Source organism: Sapajus apella, unplaced genomic scaffold (assembly GCF_009761245.1).
Source record: "Sapajus apella isolate SASKATOON/1434 unplaced genomic scaffold, GSC_monkey_1.0 scaffold6, whole genome shotgun sequence".
Classification (NCBI taxonomy): domain Eukaryota; kingdom Metazoa; phylum Chordata; class Mammalia; order Primates; family Cebidae; genus Sapajus; species Sapajus apella.
In genome coordinates this window covers 44,858,618-44,876,963 of record NW_022436946.1, presented here as the reverse complement: position 1 = coordinate 44,876,963, position 18,346 = coordinate 44,858,618, and the positions used below count along the sequence as shown (strand labels likewise).

Sequence of the window (18,346 nt, the reverse complement as noted above, 5' to 3'; positions counted from 1 at the left end):
CCAGGATGGAGAACCTACAGGTACAACTAACCATGGATCAAATATAGTAATTTTTTAAAATTAAAAATAATACCAATTTTAAACTAGAGTGTAACAACTATGTACATAGTATTTACACTGTATTAGGTATTATAAGTAATTTAGAGATGATTTAAAGTAACTGAGAGAACGGTGGCAGGTTATATGCAAATACTATCCATTTTAGGGACTTGTACATCTGTGGATTTTAGAGTCTGCAGTGGCCCTAGAACGAATCCCTTATGGATACTGAGGGAAAACTATACTTCCAGATGGATATGTTTGTGGAGACTTTGCCATTGAAGAGCTTTTTATCTTCTCGTCACATCTGTTGTCATCTTTCTATATGCTGTAACACTCTCCCAAAGTGATGGCCCCATAGACCTGCAGCACCCAACAATTAAGACCCATGATGCTTTGGGCTGGCATTCCAGTCCTTTCTAGTTTGGCTTCCTAAGTCCTTCTGGCCTTGTCTCCCTCTATAGCTGTATACCTACCTGATATGGTTTGACTGTCCCCATCTAAATCTCATCTTGAATTCTAGCTCCCATAATTCCCACGTGTCATGGGAGGGACCTCCTACCAGGTTCCTCCCATGACACGTGGGAATTATTGAATCGTGGAGGCAGGTCTCTCTTATGCTGTTCATGTGATAATAATTAAGTCTTAGGAAATCTGACAGTTTTACAAAGGGAAGTTTCCCTGCACAAGCTCTCATGCCTGCAACCATGTAAGACATGCGTTTGCTTCTTCTTTGCCTTCCACCATGATTGTGAGGCCTCCCGAGCCATGTGGAACTGTGAGTCCATTGAAGGAAAGAGGTTTACCTTTATAAATTGCCCAGTCTCCAGTATGTCTGTATTAGCAGCTTGACTAATACACTACCCTATGGTCTAATCTTAATGGGCTACTTGCAACATTTATTAAGACCAAGAAGAATCTGAATCACTGAGATGTCCCATCCAAAAAAAAAGAGTGAGTATGGGCTTTCTTATTTTCCACTTACTGAATTATAAAAACACATTTCTGAAGCTAGAATTTCAGCATGATGGGAGCTTTAATGAAAATTATTCCTGTTCAGTTGAATAAGCCTGCCCATTTCTCACTTTAACATTATGATTATAATTTTACATATCATTTGATAGCACTTGACAAAGTGCTTTGCTTATATTATCTCTTTAATCCATACAACAATCTTGTGAACATTTGCAAATGAGGAAATTGATGCCCAAGGATATTATTTTGACTTTCCCAAGGTCACACACATCATACAGTAAAAATTAAATCTCTTTCGACTCTTTTACACAAATACAGATGGTTTTCAGTCCCAGATCTTCTGGTTTTAAAATCCCATTAGCATTTTACTACCCAGTCATGCTTTATTTACTAATGTGAACCTCCACATTGTTCACCAAAACTCACAATGAAAATTAATAAAATAAACTACCCATCTTTGAGCATTTCAATGCAAAAGCTCTGCTTCCTTGGTGATATCATTCTCTTTCAGAGCTATAATAAGGGGCATATGCCTCTCTGCAGATCAGTGTTATTATAGACTTGATATACCAAGACTATTTGCAGATGGAGAAATGAAAGCTTGTAAAAAGCACTAGAATTGAACAAAAAGGATAGTAATGAAAAGGTAGGAAGACAAACAGCATTTCAGCAATTACAATCCTCTGTACAGAAATCTGTCCAGCATCAAGCATTGGCCTGTTTATGTTGTCATGCAAAAATATAACTGCACTATTTACCTTCTATAATGCAGAAGAGAGGACCAAAAAAGCCAAGCGTCATTTCTTTATTATTGTCATTTGCCATAGATTCCAACGCTAGAAGGAAGAAGTAGAGATTATAAAACCATAAGTAACTGCTCTTTTTTATATTGGTAAGGATAATGTGTGTCCCTGGAAAAACCCTTGGCATCGCAACGGAATGTGGGGCTCAGAACAGCTGCAGTGAATGAAGGAGGCATGGGAGGAACTCTCAGGACCCCTCTCATGGCACACTCCTGGGAGGGCTCAAATGGCTCAATTTGAAAGTAGTCAAATTTGAAAACCTTTCACAGAAAATATGTACGCACTTTTAAAAAGGAACACTTCCCAAGGCTTTCACTCAGCTATAGGAATTTAACGTGAAAAGGAAATACACAGACACAGACAGACAGACAGACACACACACACACGCACACACACACACAGACTCACACACATAATAACAACAGTTGAGACAGAAAATCAGCAGAGGAGATTGATAGTCAAAGAAGAGTTGAAAAACATTTAATTTTTACTATATTTCTTGTACATTAAAGTTGTTTGTCTAATAAATGTACATTACATATTTGAGAAGTTAACAAATATAATATGAATTGCAGTTTTTTAACATATGCTTCAAATATACACACCCTGTGACCCAGATATTTCTCTTTTAAATATATGTGCAAATATGTCTGTATTAGGACATAGACATATATGTCTGCATTAGGACATTTGGTGCAGTAACGTCTGTAATATAAAAGATTAGATGGTATCTAACTTTTCTCCAATAGAATGGTTCAATAAATTCTAGCACATCCATTCGATGTAAAACTCTGCAGCTATAATAAATAATAATATAGCCACACACAAAATCCTCTGCAAGATAAACTGTTTCACAAAAAAAAAGTAAAAAACAATATATATATAGCACATTGCCACTTTTTGCAAAATGTGTATGTGTTTAGATAGATAGCTTTAGATAGGCAGGCAGACGTATAAGAAAATAAATATTTCTCTATCTACTTGGAAATATTCTAGAAGACAACAGAAACTAGTAACAGTGGTTGAGCTGGGTTTCTGAGAAATTAGTGATTTGCAGTAAGAAAAAAATTTACTTTTTATTCTATATCCTTTTTACTTTTAGTTTTTTTAAATTTTGGTATGCGTTAATTTTTTAATTTTAAAAAGATTTTTTAGGCCAGGTGTGATGGCTCATTTCTGTAATCTCAACACTTTGGGAGACTGAGGCAGGAGAATCACTGGAGGCCAGCAGTCTGAGACCAGTCTGGGCAATGTAGTGAGACCCCATCTCCACAATAAAATAAAATAAAAATTAGCCAGGCATGGTGGCACATGCCTGTAGCCCCAAATATTTGGGAGGCTGAGACAAAAAGATGCTTAAGCCCAGGAGTTTGAAGTTACAGTGAGCTGTGATTGCACCACTGCACTCCAGCCTTGGCAACAGAGAAGACCTTGTCTCTAAAAATTTGTTTTAAGATTTTTGTAAAAATCAGTGTCACATCACAACGATAAAGAAAATTCATATCAGCTACCTCTACTGATCAACTTTGCTCTTCATCCATAAATCTGAATGATCAAGCATTAACAGTGTCTATGGAGCATCAACAGTCCAAAAGAGAAGGACCAACATGAGCAAGGAAACCAATCTACCCAATGTGAAAGAACACTACTTAATATTCCCAGTGATATTTGAAATGATAGATATTGCACCCTCCATAAAACTAAGGAAACAGAAAACTAAGTGTTCTTGGAAAGTGAAATATGTTTGATAAATATAAAAAGATTATACATATTACAGAATCAAAACAAAAAGATATCAAAAATATGAAACTAAAGTTGAAACATAGGAGATAATTTCTCAAGAACATACATTCATCAAAGTTCTGAAAAGAAAGAACAAAAAAGAAATGGAGATGAAATAATCAAATAAATTACTGAAGAATATCTCCTAGAACTGAAGAAAGACCTGGGTCCTCATACTGAGAGTCCCAGTGAAAACCATACAGAAGACACAAACAAATCCTTGTGAAACTAAAAATCCCAAAGACAAAGCAAAAGTTCCACAAGGCCTTCCTAAGGACAAAACAAACCAACAAAAAACAGGTTTCTTACACAGGAATGAGAACCACAATGACATCAGATTCATCATCTATTGCACTCAACACTAGAAGACAGCCAGCAACTGCTTCAAATTTGGAGGAATTAATTTTAAATCTGAAATTCAATACTAAGGAATCCTACCTAATATTGGGAAAAGACAGAGATATTTTCAGACATAAAATAACTGAGAAAGCTTATTTCCCCTGTACTTTAATATGTATCTAATATGCTTAGCCTACATTAAAGAAATAGTGTGATTAAGCAGCTAGACACCCTTAAGATACGCTGTCCTTCTCATGTTTAAAAAAAAAAAGAGAGAGAGAGAGAAGATCCAAGATGGACAAATAGGAACCGCTCTGGATTGCAGTTCCCATTGAAAACACGTAGGGTGGGTGATCACTGTGTTTCCAAACGAATGTTTACTGCCCACAGACCAGGAGATTCCCAGGCAGAAAAGTGCCACAAGTCTCCAGCGGAGCTGTTTTCAGCCAGTGCAGCAGGTCTCCACACAAAAACTCAGGCAAATCCAGGTACCATTTCAACTGGCGACTGGAACACTTAAGAGACAGTGTCGCCCATTCAACTGAAAAAAGGGGGCTGAAACAGGGAGCCAGGTGATCTGGCTCAGCTGGTCCCACCCCCCACAAAGACCAGCAATCTGAAACGTTCTGGATTGAGAGTTTCACAGCAAGCACAGCTGAACCAGAGATGGTCCAGCTCTGTGGGTGGAAGGGCATCTGCCACTACCAAGGCAGTCCACCACTACTGAGGCAGTCTACCATTACTAAGGTTCACCATTACCGAGGCAGTCCACATTACAGAGACAGTCTGCCATTACTGAGGTAGACTGCCATTACCAAGGCAGTTCTAACTATATCCCTACCAACAGAACTGCAAAGAAGTTCACACAGCAGCTGGGCAGAGACGATGGCAGCTCAGCAACGCCTCTACTGGCAGACTGTGACTAGGCAACCTCCTAGCTGGGCAGGGCATCTCTGAAAAAAGGCAGCAGAATGACAGGAACTTATAAATAAAGCCCCACCTTCCCAGGACAGAGCACCTGGGAAAAAAAGGCGGTTATGAGTTCCACTACAGGAGACTTAAATGTACCTGCCCAGTAGCTCTGAACAGAACAACGGAGCTCACAGCTCAGCACTTGAGCTCCTATAAGGGACAAACTGTCTCCTCAAGCAGCTCCCCAACCCCCATAAAACAAAAGAGCCACCTCAAAAAAGAGAGCTTAGGCTGACATCTGGCAGGTATCCTTCTGGGACAAAGATAACAAAAGAAGCAACTGACAGCAACCCTTACTGTTCTGCACAGCTGCAGGTCATCCCCAGACAACCAGGGTCTGGAGTAGACCACCAGCAGTCCTGCAGCAGGGGTCCTGACTGTTAGAAGGAAAACTAAGAAACATAGAAATAACCTCATCAGCAGCAAAAAGGATGTCCACTCAGAGACCCCATCTGAAAGTCACCAACCACGAAGACAACAGGTAGATAAATCCACAAAGATGGGAAGGACCCAGTGCAAAAAGGATGAAAATACACAAAACCAGAACGCCTCTCCTCCGCCAAGGGATCACAACTCCTCACCAGCAAGGGAGCAAGGCTGGAAGGAGAATGAGTCTGATGAGTTGACAGAAACAGACTTCAGAAGGTGGATAATAACAAATTTCTCTGAGCTAAAAGATCATGCTCTAAGCCAATGCAAAGAAACTAAGAACCTTGAAAAAGGGTTTGATGAAATGCTAATGATAATAAACAGCTTAGAGAGGAATATAAATGAATTGATGGAGCAGAAAAACACAACATGAGAATGTCATGAGCATACCCAACTTTCAATAGCTGAATCAACCAAGCAGAAGAAAGGATATCAGAGATTGAAGATCAACTGAATGAAATAAAATGAGAAGGCAAGAATAGAGAAAAAAAAGATTAAAAATAAATGAACGAAGCCTCCAAGAAATATGGGATTATGTGAAAACACCTAATTTATGTTTGATAGGTGTACCTGAATGTGACAGAGAGAATGAATCCTAGCTGGAAAACACTCTTCAGGATATTATCCAGGAGAACTTCCCCAACCTAGCAAGGCAGGCTAACATTCAAGTCCAGGAAATACAGAGAACACCACAAATAATTCCTCAAGAAGAGCAACCAAAGGCATATAATTCACAACCCAGATTCACCAGGGTTGAAATGAAGGAAAAAATGCTAAGTCCAGCCAGAGAGAAAGGTCAGGTTACCCACAAAGGGAAGCCCAACAGACTCACAGCAGATCACTCCACAGAAACTCTACAAGCCAGAAGAGAGTGGGGGCCAATATTCAACAGCCTTAAAGAAAAGAACTTTCAACCTAGAATTTCTTATCCAGCCAAACTCCTTTGCTTCATAAGCAAAGGAGAAATAAAATCCTTTATGAACAAGCAATTGCTCAGAGATTTCATCACCACCAAAACTGCTTTACAAGAGCTCCTGAAAGAAGCACTAAACATAGAAAGGAAAAACAAGTATCAGCCACGCCAAAATCGTATCAACTGGTAAAGAGCATCAATGCAATGAAGGAACTGAGTCAATTAATGGGCTAAACAATCAGCTACCATCAAAATGGCAGGATTAAATTCACACATAATAATATTAACCTTAAATGTAAATGTGCTAAATGCCCCAATCAAAAGACACAGACTGGCAAATTGGATAAAAAGTCAAAACCTATAGGTGTGCTCTATCGAGGAAACCCATCTCACACGCAAGGATACGTATAGGCTCAAAATAAAGAAATGGAGGAAGATCTACCAAGCAAATGGAGAGCAAAAAAAAGCAGGAATTGCAATCCTAATCGATGATAAAATAGACTTTAAACCAACAAAGATCAAAAGAGACAAAGAAGGGCATTACATAATGCTAAAAGGATCAATGCAACAAAAAGAGCTAACGATCCTAAATATATACACACACAATACAGAAGCACCCAGATACATAAAGCAAGCTCTTAATGACCTACAGAGAGACTTAGACTCCCAAACAATAATAGTGGGAGACTTTAACACTCCACTGTCAATATTAGACAGATCAACGAGACAGAAAAATAACAAGGATATCCAGGACTTGATCTCAGACCTGGACCAAGCAGACCTAATAGACATTTACAGAACTCTCCACCCCAAATCCACAGAATATACATTCTTCTCAGCACCACATCACACCTACTGTAAAATTGACCGCATAATTGGAAGTAAATCACTCCTCAGCAAATGCAAAAGAACGGAAATCATAACAAACAGTCTCTCAGACCACAGTGCAATCAAATTAGAACTCAGAATTCAGAAACTAACTCAGAACTGCACAACTTCATGGAAACTGAACAACTGGCTCTTGAATGTTGACTGGGTAAACAATGAAATGAAGGCAGAAATAAACAACATACCCGAATCTCTGGGACACATTTAAAGTGGTGTCTAGAGGAAAATTTATAGCACTAAATGCCCACATGAGAAGCAAGGAACGATCTAAAATCGATACCCTATCATCAAAATTGAAAGAGCTAGAGGAGCAAGATCAAAAAAACTCAAAAGCTAGCAAGAGACAAGAAATAACTAAGATCAGAGCAGAACTGAAGGAGATAGAGACCAAAAAAACCTTCAAGAAAATCAATAAATCCAGGAGCTGGTTTTTTGAAAAGATCACAAAATAGACACACCACTAGCCAGATTAATAAAATAGAAAACAGGGAATAATCAAATAGATGCAATAAAAAACAATAAAGGGGATATCACCACAGATTTCATAGAAATACAAACCACCATCAGAGATTACTACAAACAACTCTGTGCGTATAAACCAGTAAACCTGGAAGAAATGGATAAATTCCTGGACACTTACACCCTCCCAAGCCTAAACCAGGAAGAAGTTGAAATCCTGAATAGACCAATAAAAAGGGCTGAAGTTGAGGCAGCAATTAATAGCTTACCAACCAAAAAGCCCAGGTCCAGATGGGTTCACAGCTGAATTCTACCACACATACAAAGAGGAGCTAGTACCACTCCTTCTGAAACTATTCCAAACAATCCAAAAAGAGGGAATCCTCCCCAAATCTTTTTATGAGACAAACATCATCCTGATACCAAAACCCGGCAGAGACTCAACAAGAAAAGAAAACTTCTGGCCAATATCCATGATGAACATAGAAGCATAAATCTTCAATAAAATACTGGCAAACCAATTGCAACAGCACATCAAAAGGCTTATCCATCACGATCAAGTAGGCTTCATCTTGGGGATGCAAGCCTGGTTCAACATACACAAGTCTATAAACGTAATTCACCAAATAACAGAACCAAAGACAAAAACCACATGATTATCTCAATAGATGCAGAGAAGGCCTTCAACAAAATTCAACAGCCCTTTATGCTAAAAACTCTCAATAAGCTAGGTATCGACAGAACATATCTCAAAATAATAAAAGTTATTTACAACTAACCCACAATCAATATCATACTGAATAGGCAAAAACTGGAAGGATTCTCTTTGAAATCTGGCACTAGACAAGAATGCCTTCTCTCACCACTCCTATTCAATATATTATTGGAATTTCTAGCCAGAGCAATCAAGGAAGAAAAGGAAATAAAGGGTATATAATTAGGAAAGGAGGAAGTCAAATTGTCTCTATTTGCAGATGACATGATTGTATATTTAGAAGACCCTATTATCTCTGCCCAAAATCTCCCGAAACAGATAAGCAACTTCAGCAAAATCTCAGGATACAAAATCAATGGCAAAAATCCCAAGCTTTCCTATACATCAATAATAGACTTAAAGAGAGTGAAATCAAGAACAAACTGCCATTCACAATTGCTACAAAGAGAATTAAATGCCTAGGAAAACAACTAACAAAGAATGTAAAGGACCTCTTCACAGAGAACTACAAACCACTGCTCAAGGAAATAAGAGAGGACACAAACAGATGGAGAAACATTCCATGCTCATGGTTGGGAAGAATCAATATAGTGAAAATGGCCATACTGCCCAAAGTAATTTACAAACTCAACGCTATTCCCATCAAGCTACCAATAACCTTCTTCACAGAACTAGAAAAAACCATCTTAAACTTCATATGGAACCAAAAGAGAGCCTGCATAGCCAAGTCAATTCTAAGCAGAAAGAACAAAGCTGGAGGCATCACACTACCTGACTTCAAACCATACTACAAGGCTACAGTAATCAAAAGAGCATGGTACTGGCACCAAAACAGAGATATAGACCAATGGAGCAGAACAGAGGCCTCAGGGTCTATGCCACACATCTACAACCATCCGATCTTTGACAAACCTCACAAAAACAAGCAATGGGGAAAGGATTCCCTGTTTAATAAATGGTGTTGGGAAAACTGGCTAGCCATGTGCAGAAAGCAGAAACTGGAGCCCTTCCAGACACCTTACACTAAAATTAGCTCTAGATGGATTAAAGACTTAAACATAAGACCTAACACCATAAAAACCTTAGAAGAAAACCTAGACAAAATCATTCAGGTCATAGGCATAGGCAAGGACTTTATGACTAAAACAGCAAAAGCATTGGTAACAAAAGCCAAAATAGACAAATGGGATCCAATTAAACTCCAGAGCTTCTGCACAGCAAAACAATCATTAGAGTGAACCAGCAACCAACAGAATGGGAAAAAATTTTGCAATCTACCCATCTGACAAAGGAGTTATATCCAAAATCTACAAAGAACTAAAACAGATTTACAAGAAAAAAAACAAACCCATTCAAAAGTGGGCAAAGGATATCAACAGACACTTTTCAAAAGAAGATATATATGAGGCCAACAAACATATGAAAAAATGCTCATCATCACTGGTCTTTAGAGAAATGCAAATCAAAACTACATTGAGATACCATCTCACACCAGTTAGAATGGTGATCATTAAAAAATCTGGAGACAACAGATCCTGGAGAGAATGTGGAAAAATAGGAACACTTTTACATTGTTGGTAGGAGTGTAAACTAGTTCAACCATTGTGGAAGACAGTGTGGTGATTCCTCAAGGACCTAGAAATAGAAATTCCATTTGACCCAGCAATCCCATTACTGGGTATATATCCAAAGGATTCTAAATCGTTCTACTATAAGGACACATGCACATGTATGTTCACTGCAGCACTGTTTACAATAGCAAAGACTTGGAACCAACCCAAATGCCCATTGATGATACACTGAACAGGGAAAATGTGGCACATATACACCATGGAATACTATGCAGCCATAAAAAATGATGAGTTCGTGTCCTTTGTAGGGATGTGGATGAACCTGGAAACCATCATTCTCAGCAAACTGACACAGGAACAGAGAATCAAGCACCGTGTGTTCTCACTCACAGGCAGGTGTTGAATAATGAGAACACATGGATACAGGGAGGGGAGCATCACACACTGAGGTCCGTTGCGGGGGGACTAGGGGAGGGACAGTGGAAGGTAGGGAGTTGGGGAGGGATAACATGGGGAGAAATGCCAGATATAGGTGAGGGGGATGGAGGCAGCAAATCACATTGCCATGTATGTACCTATGCAACAATACTGCATGTTCTTTACACGTACCCCAGAACCTAAAATGCAATTATATATATAGATAGATAGATAGATATAGATATAGATATAAAATGCTAAGCTTACAGCTACATTTACAGCTTATGCAATTATAAAATAAAATTACCAAACTAAATAAGAAAAGAAAAGAAAAAGAATTAGAAATAACAAGAGAGGCCGGGCGCGGTGGCTCAAGCCTGTAATCCCAGCACTTTGGGAGGCCGAGGCGGGTGGATCACGAGGTCAGGAGATCGAGACCATCCTGGTCAACATGGTGAAACCCCGTCTCTACTAAAAATACAAAACATTAGCTGGGCATGGTGGCACGTGCCTGTAATCCCAGCTACTCAGGAGGCTGGAGGCAGGAGAATTGCCTGAGCCCAGGAGGCGGAGGTTGTGGTGAGCCGAGATTGCGCCATTGCACTCCAGCCTGGGTAACAAGAGCAAAACTCCGTCTCAAAAAAAAAAAAAAAAAAAAAGAAATAACAGGAGAAACAAACAGATATAGAAAAGTTTGTTGACCAAAAAACAGTGGCATGATTTTGACAAAAGGATAGGATTTTTTAAAATTAAAATCCACTTGGGTTTTATACTTAGAATGGTTTCTTTTTTTGAACAACACAAACTTTGCCACATTAAGATTTGATCTTCTCTATAGGTTCAATCATACAATATGGTACTGCAGAGAATATTTATATAATCATAACATTATAAAAATTATTTATTGATTTTCCATTTTCAGAATCAACCTATAAAAGAGAGAAGATACAAATAGAATTGCCAGACAGAATATAAATCTGACATATCCTGACAATATAAAAGTAATAACACAGCTGATGATAGTTGGGGGTTGGTTATAGGGGAACTGGAAAGAAGAATGGAAGTGCTAATTTCCTCTTATAGTGGGGAGAGAAGATTTGTCTAATGTTTGACAGACATAAAGAAATAGGACTTATGTAAATAATTGAAAGTTACAAAAGTAATCAATAAAAAATCTGAAATATAATACCCCAAATGGGTATGGGTGAGGGTAAAGAAAAATATGTGTAAGCAGGTGACATTCACCAATTTTTGTGGCATGAAGTCAACTGACACTAACCATAAAAACATTTGATGTTTAAAGTTGATAAATCCTCTCAATGAATGTTGGCAGATACTTTGCATAAAAATTAATCTTAAAACACATTTTAGTGGCTTCCTCTGGGAAGTGAGGTTAAGTCTGTAGGGCAACAGTCTTTTCATTTTTATTTTATTCACATTCATACTGCCTGAATTTTTACTTCAACGTTCATATACATTTTTAGAATTTAAAAAGAAACATGCTTCTTGTATAGGTGGGCTGCTTCATAAATTCTAATCAAGATATGTATGTATTATTATTAATTATAACAGTAATACTGAATAACGGCTACATTTTACTGAGGGCTTTTTATGTGCTTAAGTCTTATTGAGCACTCCGAATGAACTGTCACAACGATTATAATGTAGATACTATTCTCTCCTACATTTTATGCATGAGGACATTGAGACTTCAAGATTAAGTAATTTCCTAAGGTAACACAGCTAGTAAGAAGCAAGGACACTAAGGCCCAAACCTAGGTCTGTCTGACGCCAAAGGTCAAGTTCACAATCGCCAAACTCTACTGCCTGTTCCTATCCTGTGATTCTGAACCTGCATTATGAAGACTCTTTCTCCATCGACTATGTCAGCTCTGACAGATCTTTATGTGAATTCACAGGTAGCTCTTTTGACCAAAGACAATTTCTAAGACAGATCATATATATTTTATATACATATCAGTTGCACTAAATACTAGAAGACAACTAAACAATGGCCTCTAATTCAGAGAGGAGGCTGGCTGTGGTAGCCCACATGTGTAATCCCAGCACTTTAGGAGGCCAAGGTGTGCAGACCATGTGAGCTCAGGAGCTTGAGATCAGCCTGGCCAATGTGGCAAAACCCCATCTCTACTTAAAATACAAAGACATGTGAGCTCAGGAGTTTGAGATCAGCCTAGCCAATGTGGCAAAACCCCAACTCTACTTAAAATACAAAGATTAGCCAGGCATGGTGACATGCACCTGTAATCCCAGCTACTCGGGAGGCTGAGGCAGGAGAAGTGCTTGAATCCAGGAGGCAGAGACTGCAGTGAGCGGAGATTGCACCACTGCACTGCAGCCTGGGTGACAGAGCAGGACTCCATCTCAATATATACATATATACATATACATCTCAATATATACATATATGTATATGTATATATGAGAGGAAATTAACACTAAAATTCAATACCCAGGGACCCTACTGAATGCAAGTATGAAAAAAAGAGAGTTTTTTTTGGTAGGGGCTTGGATGAATCTGGAAACATCATTCTCAGCAAACTGACACAAGAACAGAAAGCCAAACACCAGACGTTCTCACTCATAGGTGGGTGTTGAACAATGAGAACACGTGGACTCAGGAAGAGGAATATCATACACTGGGGGCTGTTAGGGGAGTAAGGGAGAGACAGTGGAGGGTGGGGAGGGAGGAGAGGGTGGGAAAGGATAACATGGGAAGAAATACCAGATATAGTATGTACCTAAAGTAAAATAAATAAATTTAAAACATTAAAAAAGAGATGTTTTCAGACCTAAAAGGACTGAGAACATTTATTTCCTTTGTAATCTTTCACAAAAAAAAAAAAAAAAAAAAAAAAAAGCTACATTAAGTTTACCCCAGAAAATGGGGAAAATGGGGCTCTCCGCACAATTGTCTCTCAAATTGAAAAATATATCTGTCATTCCTCTTTTAGGAAGTTCACAGTTAGGAAAACAAAGAAAATTAGCATTCATTTCTTCATGTAGCAAGTTACTAAGTGTCTACTTTTGGCAAACATGAATGGATTCTGGTAATTCTTTCATTCAGCAAGTGTTTAGAGAATACAACTGAATCACATTGCTTGGACTGAGGATAACAAGGGTATCACAGACCCTGCCTTTCAGGAGCTCACCATAAGCTGAGTGGTTTGAGGGGTTCTTTAAAACCCAATCTCAACTAACCCCTATACCTACCCTCTCTATCATTACTTTGATTTTTCATCATTATTTTAGCACTGGGAAAACAAAACTTCAAGGCTGTACACACCCCTCCCCTTGAAATGGATTGCTGTCCCAAGCCCATCCTATATACAAATTTAGAAACTATCATTAGAGCTCAGAGTCTACTGGGGATGGAAAAGCAATTAAGCAAAATTATATAATTCATTATACATGAATGGGCGGTTAAGTCATGAGTTCTATCAGATTATTTATGTTATTGTTATAGCAAGTGGAAGAACAAGAACTGTGGGCCAACCCATGCAATACAGTTTCAAAGTAAAGGGTAAGAAGCATCAGTCATATTTCTTGTCTTCAATATACTTTGATAAGTAATGAGCTGTATTTTTACACCTCAGAAGTATTTAAAATTTCCACATTTCTCATAGGGGTATATATACCAAAATGTCTTTTGGAAATATGTATTTCTATTTACCAACTTCAAACAAGCCTCAGGATAGTACATATTATTAAAATAAGACCAAATACATCATTGTTTCTGAAACCTTTTCATAAACTCCATGGCCAGATATTTTGCAGAAGGCTTTGCAGCTTAAAATAGAAATTTTCTTCTAGAGATAACTAAAGAAAGATTTTGAGATGAACAAGGTTAACTGTTCTTTTGTGGGTCATAGTACTGATGTGCTTCAGCCTCAGAGCACAGCTGAACTTTTAAAAATCACTGACTGAATAAGTTCCCATTTCTTTCTTTCCATCAATGTCTTTAAGCTGAGCTCATTTGAGAACATTAACTTGTAGGCCCATATATGACCAATTCATTTGATGGATCTTCCTAATTGCTTCATACTAAATATTTGTTTTGTTAGAGATGAGAAAAAATGAAGTTGCTCAAAATAGAAGAGACACTACTAACCCAAAATCCAGTTATCTCTTTCCCCTTGCTAAGAGTGCCTGTGCTATTTAGATGTCACCTCTCTTCTATATATTCTGGTGCTCAGGACGGTGGGGGAGACACTTCTCACGCCCTAATTTCCTGTTCCTATTGCCAAATATTTGTGATTCCCAGAGCTGTGGCAGCCATCTTGCAACCATGTGGGGAAACTAAGTCAACAGGTCTAGGATGGCAAAACAGAAAGATGCAAAGAATTTAGGGGTCTGCTAATAATGAGCAACTGAATCAACCAATCTGGGGCTGTTCCACATTCTGACTTTCTGTTGTGTGTGATAATAAATGTTCCTCATTTCTTAAGTTATTTTGAGTCAGGCTTTTCTGTCACCAAGCTAAATTCATCCAATCTGGTACATATAGATTAGTTATCCCTGTTACCCCTTTCTTCTTCCACCCAGCCAACACTTTAAACATTCTGAAAATAATTTTATTGTTACTGATTATTTTTTATAGGTAGACATTAGCTTTCTTCAGTGGTACATGTAAATTTATCTTCATGTTTTCTAGTTTACCTCGGGAAGCTGCTATAAGAAAGTGTCCTTATGAAAGATATGTGGTTACTATACCTATAAGGAAAAAATTACGTTTTTAAGGCCATAGAATAATCAGTATGAGACTATAGTGTTTTTTGATAGCCAAACATGTTCATTTTAACCAAAGATACTTTCCCCTATTTAAAACAAAGAGGAAGAAAAAAATGAGTTATAGGTGGAAGGTTTCTAATTCTTAACTCAATTTTTTTTCATAAACTTTCATTACAGCAACTCCTTGAAGCCTGACTATTTGGCTTTCACAGTTTAATTTCTTAGCTTTGACTTAACATTATTCCCTTAATCTCACTAATCCCCTAAGGAAGATGAACATAATGGTGAACTTCATACAAAAATATTTATTAAATTTTGAAATGTCCAAATTGTATACATAAAAATAAATAGGAATGACATTGAATTTATGCCAAAATTTCTGTATTTTAAGCCATCTTTTCATCAATACCACTTCCAAATGTCTCCCTGTGTGAACTTTATCAAGACAAGTGTCAGAATTAATAAAATCAACTAGAGTAATTGAAAGGCCTGTGTTAATTACAAATCATAACACAAGTCAAGGTTAATTACAATTAGACTTTAAATGTTTTGCTTGAGGATGCTAGGCTTATTTAGTCTGGATCACATTAAAATAAAAATGAAATGCCTATGTATGAAATATAGAACAGATACTATAGCTGCAGGGGGTTTAGGGGTGCCATCAACCACCACTATTTAAACATTACATATTCACCTCAAAAGTAACAAAAATAAGCAGTTTGAGTATAAATTATTCTAAGGACTTTTCACTCTTTAATGGAAAAGTAAAGGCTGTAATCTCTTAAGCACCCCTGGCAATATCTATTTTTTAAAATTCTAACTGGGAAAAAGCTAAGATGTCAACATTCATTTCTAGGGTTTAGAGCCAATTTTGTCATACAAGTGCCTTACTCATTTCTTTTGTCCCTGTGTTATGCTCTAAGGAGAGTTCTCTAGAGCAAAACTTTAAGCTTAAATCAAAAACACATTATTCAGAACCCACCCTCTCATGTTTTTAGTGTTTTTCTAACTCCTTGTAATAAAGAATTGAGGAGATGAGATTAGGATTTTTAGAGATAACTATGAAGGTCTGATTAAAAGCAGTCTCACACAGGGTAGAAAATGGGCATGACATCTCTAAAGTACAAGGCTAGCAGACGGCCTAATACGAAACTGAATAGAACTATTCCTTAAGTTAAAAAAGAAACTCTTTTCTTTAAGGACAATTTGAATGGATTTTTTAACTGTACTTTAGCTATGCAAAATGTAAACATCTGGAAGGACCAGATAGAGGGTACATAAGCAGTAATCAAAACCAGAAAAAGGCCAGGACCATATAGATTCACAGCCAAATTCTACCAGATGTATAAGGAAGAGCTGGTACCATTCCTATTGAAACTATTTCAAAAACCTGAGGAGGAAGCATTCCTTCCTAACTCATTCTATGAGGCCAGTATCATCCTGATACCAAAATCTGGTTCAGACACAACAAAACAAGCAAACTCAGGCCAATATCCTTGATGAACATCAATGCAAAAATTCTCAACAAAATAACAAACTGACTGGGCATAGTAGCTCACACCTATAATCCCAGTGCTTTGGGAGAATGAGGCAGGAGGCTTACTTGAGCTCAGGATTTTGAGACCAGTCTGGGCAACATGGCTAAACCCCACCTCTACAAAAAATAGAAAAATTAGCCAGGTATGATGGTATGTGCCTGTAGTACCATCTACTCAGGAGGCTGAGATAGGAAGATTGCCTGAGGCTGGGGTGAGCCATGATCACACCACTGCACTCCAGCCTGGATGACAGAGTGAGACCTTATCCCCAAAAAACAAAACAATAACTACTACTAGTACTAGCAAACTGAGTTCAGCAGAACAGCTGCTTTGCCAGAATGTGACCGGACTGCTTCTTTAAGCAGGGCCCGGGTTCATTTCTCCTCACTGGGCAAGACCTCCCAGCCCAGACCTCCAGCCACTGCCCCACCTGTATTCTATGGACAGATCTCTGATCTCTCCCTGGGACACAGTGCGGGAGGAGTAGCAGGCCACCACCTTGGTTTTTTGGAGGATTCAGACTTTCCAGTCTGCAGGGTTTGGAGAGTCCAAGCCAACAGAGGCAGAGGCAGTTCCCCAGCATGACACAGCTGTTTTGTTAAGGCATGGCCAGACTGCTTCTTTGAGTGGAACTCCCAGCTCCTCCCAGTCAGGGCCTCCAGTCACCTCCACCCACATTCTATGGCTGACAGAGGTCTAATTTCTCCCTGGGATGGAGTGCCGGGAAGCAGGACAGGACACTACTATAGCTGTTTGAGCATCTCAGCCAGTTCAGACTGGGGGCCTTGGAGAGCCCAAACTGGTCAGGGCCTGAATGGACCCCCAAAACAGCACAGTTGCTCTATCAAAAACCAGCCAGACTGCGTCTTTGGGCAGGTCCCCGATCCAGTTCCTCCTGACTGGGTGAGACCTCCCAACAAGGGTCTCCAGATACCTCCCACAGGTGTGTGTGGGCAAGCAACAGGTTAGTACCACCCTGGGACAGAACTTCCAGAAGAAGGGGCAGGCTACCATCTTTGCTATTTCACAGATTTCGTTGGTGATACCTCCAGGTATGGGAAAAACCAAGGCAACTACAGTCTGGAGCAGACCCACAGCAAACAACAGCAGTCCTACAGAAGAGTGGCCAGACTATTAAAAGAAAAGCAAACAAACAGAAGACAACAACAACACACACACACACACACACACACACACACAAACTCCATCCAAAAGTCAACAACCTCAAAGATCAAAACTAGTTGATAAGGCTACAAAGATGAGAAAGAATCAATACCAAAACCTGAAAACTCAAAAAGCCAGAGTGACCCTTTTCCCCCAAATGACCATAATACCTCTCCAGCAAGGGCTCAGAATTAGGCTGAAATGACAGAAGTAGGCTTCAGAATGTGGATAAAAATGAACTTTGCTGGGATTATATCTCCCTTCTACTATTGCAGCTGGTGTTGTCTTAAAAGTACCAACTCCTAGCTGGAGGTCAACAAACTCAGGCCATTACAGCGACTCATAACAGAACAACCCTGCTCCAAAGGAGAAACCAACAGCTAATTGAAATCAAGATGGAAATTTAAAAATTCCTTGAATGATAGTAGTGACGCAACCTACCAAAACCACTGGGATACAGTAAAAGCAATACTAAAAGGAAAGTTCATAGCATTAAATGCCTTCATCAAAAAGTCTTAAAGAGCCCAGACAATCTAAGCTTCAACCTCAAAGAACTAGAGAAAAAAGAACAAATAAAATCCAAACCCAAC

General features: G+C 38.7%; 1 long non-coding RNA gene across 1 annotated transcript in view; it reads right to left on the bottom strand.

The window, feature by feature from the left end:
* Positions 1–6,555: 6,555 nt before the first annotated feature.
* The window catches only part of LOC116549060, a 15,014-nt gene continuing 3,223 nt past the window's right edge, over positions 6,556–18,346 (bottom strand). The window contains exons 2-3 of the long non-coding RNA XR_004267694.1: positions 16,692–16,695; positions 6,556–6,583 (exon numbers count right to left, since the gene is read on the bottom strand). This is a non-coding gene — a long non-coding RNA (uncharacterized LOC116549060). The remainder of the gene's footprint in view (positions 6,584–16,691; positions 16,696–18,346) is intronic.